Raw genomic sequence first — 4,308 nt, forward strand, 5'->3', positions numbered from 1 at the left:
GGGCCGCGCAGAGACGGACCCCGCCACGACGCCACGGCCCGCCCCCGCCGTGGCGGACCACCCGAGCACCCAAGAGCCCGGCCGCGAAGGGAGGAAGGGCGCCCCACACGCGCACGCGCGGCGGACGTGGAGCCGTGGGGGCAGGGCGACGGCCCCCCGCGGCGACAAGGACCCCCCCCCCACGGGAGGGGAGGGCGCGCGGGCACGGAGAGACGGGCCCGGGGACCACACCCCGCGGCCAGTCAAGCATCGTGACCGTAGCGGCCCGCGCCCGGACAACCCCGAACGAGGCTCGGACCGGGCCGAAGCCCGCCCGGGCCCCGCCCCGGAGCGTACGGGCGCGGCGGGTAACGGCACGACGGATGGCCGGGGGAGAGAGACCGCGGGACCCGCGCGCTCCTGCACGCGAACCCACCGACCGGGGGAGACGGCCACCGCGGGGGACGACGGCGCCCCACACGCCATCGACACGCAACGCCACCGCGGGCAAGCGGGCGGGCGGCGGCGGACCACGGGAGAGGCCGCTACGGACACACGGGGGGGAGAGCGATGCAGCACCGGGGGCACGGACGCCCTCCCGGCTACGAAAGCCAGACGGGAGAGGACGAGATGGCTCAAGGCGGCGGCGAGCGGGGTGGGGGCCGCCGGGCGCGGCATAAGGCGACGACGGGGGAAGGGGCCGACGGGCACCAGGAGGCCCGAGGGGAGGGATGTAGCAAGCCTCAGACGGCAGCCCACCGGCCAGGACACGCACGGGATCTCACCGCCAGTGGCCTCCGCGCACAAGGGCGGTCCCGCGGCACCTGGGACGACCGGCTGCGCCTTCGGCGAGCTCCCCAAACCCCCCGCGCACCTCGCAGGGCCCGGACCCCGACCGCCATCGCGGTCGCGTGTAGCTCCGGAAAAACGCTCTTCTTGCACGCACGCGCGACCGGCCGCCCCCCAACGCCGTCCGGCCCGCCACGCGGAGGCCCGCCGACCGTTCAACCGAGGCACGTCGCCGGGGGGGTGGGGGGCGCCGTCCAGGGCCTTGGCGGCCAGGGCGACGCCCCCTCCCCGCGGCGAGGTCAGGTTCGGGCAGCGCAGTCGGGCGAACGCTCGTCGCGGGGCGGTCGGCAGCCGTGAGGAAGAGAGAAGGAGCACCCTTTCGAACAGGGATGAGACCCCGCGAGGGCGAGGCACGAGAGCCCGTGGGGAGGCGAGACCTGCGCCGCGACCGGGCCACTGGGGAAACAACGCCACGGGATCCCACCGCCCCAAACCCGAGAGCGGTCCCGCAACGCGCCCGTGACGCCAGCCGGCCAAAGCCTTCGGCACCCCTCGACCCTCCCAACGGGGCCACGGCCTCACCACCGGGGCGTCCCAGAGCGACGCCGGCCTTCGGCCCTCGGCCCGCACGCCACCGCGCCTAATCCCATTCTCGTCCGTTTCCCAATCCTGTCTCGCTCCGGGGAGCACCGTGCACCGGTGGAACGACCCCCTCGTTGGCCGGGCGGTCCCCCCAGCCGCAATCCACAGGCGCCAGCACGGGAGCGCCCATCCATCCGCGGCCTGGCACGGGACCGGGTGGAGGGCCGCACGCTCACAGGGGATGGGGAGGGGGCGCGAGACGGGCCGCACCACCACCCCCTTCCCCCAGCGCACACCGGGGCGACCCGCGGCCGGGGCACGCAGCGCACACACGCGGGCGCCCTTCACAGCTGGAACGCCGGCCCGGCCCGGCGTGACCCTCCCCCAGAGTTCAGGGGGGAGGCGCGGACCACGTTAGGCGAAGAGTGGCACTCGGCCCCCACCGCGGGGGCCGGCGGACCGCTCCCCCCCACGGCAGGGGAGGAGGGAACTCTGCCCACGCACAACTGGCAGCCGCAGGGGCGGCGGCTGACGACGCGCAGAGAGGCGGCGGGCTGGGGGATCCGACAAACCCCAGAAGAGGACACGCCTCCACGATCGCTAGAGAAGACGCTTTCTCGCCGAAGGTGGATCGCCCCCGACCCCCGGTCGCCCCCGTAAGGGCCCTGGGCGGAGGCGTTCAGGCACGCCCCGGGGGAGGTGTGGGGGGGGTCTGCGGCATGGGGCAAAACACGCACGGTTGGCGACTCCTGAGCGTTCGCGGTCGGGGCCCCTGGTCCAAAAGCCCCCTCACTTCGAGGGGAACACTCCCCCGTCGGTATGGGAGAGGGGTCACCGAGGCAGACCAGGCCGGTGGCAGAGGCCCCCCACGGGGCCGGCCGGCACCACGTCGCCGGCCCAGCCCCACCACGATCGCCCACACGACCGTGCAACCACCCCCCCCTCGGGCAGGGTGGGAAGAGCACAAGCCGTGCGCTCGCCTTTCGAAGTCCGCCACGCACACATCGTGGGGACGCCGAGACAACGCCCCCCGCCCGCCCACGCAGCGCAGGAGGATGCCTCTAGGCTTGCCCGCCTCGACCCCCCCAACCCCAAGCACGCTGCTCGAGGGTGTACCCAACGCAGCAGACGCTGCAGCGGCGACCAGAGGGGGACGCCGGGAACGAGGACGACAACCACCGCTCGGTTTCGGGCACCTTGGAGAACAACCCGGTGCGCTCCGGGGGCACCACAAAAGGGCCACACAGACCCAGCAGCCGCGCGCCAAACGGGGCGCGCGACCGGGCGGGCGGCACGGCCCCGCACCCGTCCGTCGCGGGCAGGGGGGACCCCGGCCAGGCAACAGCCACACAGGGCGAGCGAGGGCTGCCCGCTGCGTCAAGAGGACTCACGACCCCCCGCCAACGCCACGAGGCCGAGGGCGGGGCGACCGCGGTCGGGCCGGATAGTCTCGCACCCGCGCCTCCCACGCACCGCCCACAGGCGGGGAAGGAGAGGTGAGGTGCCCGCGGGCAGAACGAGAAGAGCGGCCACCATTCACCATGAATGGACCGTCCCTCGCCTGGCACGCGGCTCAAGGCCCGGGAGAGCGCGACGTCACCACATCGATCAGGCCCCGAGGACGGGGAGGGTTGGGGGAGGTCAGTCAGACCGGCGAGGACAGCGATCGGAGGAGCCCGCTTCAGCCTCGCCAGCCCCGCCTCCCAAGCACAACCCAAAGACGAGGACCGCCTGACACGCAACGGCACAGAGCCAGCGGGGTAAGGGGGAAGGTTGCCGCAAACCTCCCCCCCTCCCCCGGGTGCCGTCTCTCGAGGGGACAAGAGACCAACGCGAGAGGCGGGCACCACCGTCGGGACACTCCGACGCCCTAGAGCCGGCGCGCGGGCCCAGGCGGTCAGCTCAAAGGGAACAGGGCAGGGCGCTGGATCCCCAGGAACCCAGAACCCTGTCCGCGTGCGGAGGCCCAACCCCTCCAGCGACAGTCGCCGAAGGACAGCGTGTCAGTACTAACCTGCAGGCGGAAGATGACGATATGAGGTGATCAAAAACACCGCGCAGGAAGACGGGGACCGAGCCACTTGAACACGCCTGCCCCCACGACACTCGACACGGCCACCTGTCCCCAGCAGGTCCCCAGCGCCAGCAGACAAGGGGCACTCAGGGACATCTGGTCGGCCCCCGTGGCGTAGAGGGCCAGGGAGGCCCTCACCGTCCACGCGCGCCACCCAGGGCCCAGCACGGGGACTTGTGGAGGAGAAAACATCGGGACGGGACCGCCACGGCCCACGAGCGGCCGCGGGCCGACAGGGGTCGCCCTCGCCGGCCACCCAGGGCCACCCAGGGCCCGGTCCCCGGCCCCAGCACGGGGACTTGTGGAGGAGAAAACATCGGGACGGGACCGCCGCGGCCCACGAGCGCCCGCGGGCCCACAGGGGTCGCCCTCGCCGGCCACCCGCGCCACCCAGGGCCCGGTCCCCGGCCCCAGCACGGGGACTTGTGGAGGAGAAAACATCGGGACGGGACCGCCGCGGCCCACGAGCGCCCGCGGGCCGACAGGGGTCGCCCTCGCCGGCCACCCAGGGCCACCCAGGGCCCGGTCCCCGGCCCCAGCACGGGGACTTGTGGAGGAGAAAACATCGGGACGGGACCGCCGCGGCCCACGAGCGCCCGCGGGCCCACAGGGGTCGCCCTCGCCGGCCACCCGCGCCACCCAGGGCCACCCAGGGCCCGGTCCCCGGCCCCAGCACGGGGACTTGTGGAGGAGAAAACATCGGGACGGGACCGCCGCGGCCCACGAGCGCCCGCGGGCCGACAGGGGTCGCCCTCGCCGGCCACCCGCGCCACCCAGGGCCCGGTCCGCGCCCCCAGAGTAGGACTCGGAGGAAGCCACGGACGACTGGGTGCCACTCACAGGGCTGTCCCTGCCTCCCGAGCGGGAACCAGGGAAAATGGGTA

This window comes from Eulemur rufifrons, unplaced genomic scaffold, assembly GCF_041146395.1.
Source record: "Eulemur rufifrons isolate Redbay unplaced genomic scaffold, OSU_ERuf_1 scaffold_31, whole genome shotgun sequence".
In the NCBI taxonomy this organism is placed as follows: domain Eukaryota; kingdom Metazoa; phylum Chordata; class Mammalia; order Primates; family Lemuridae; genus Eulemur; species Eulemur rufifrons.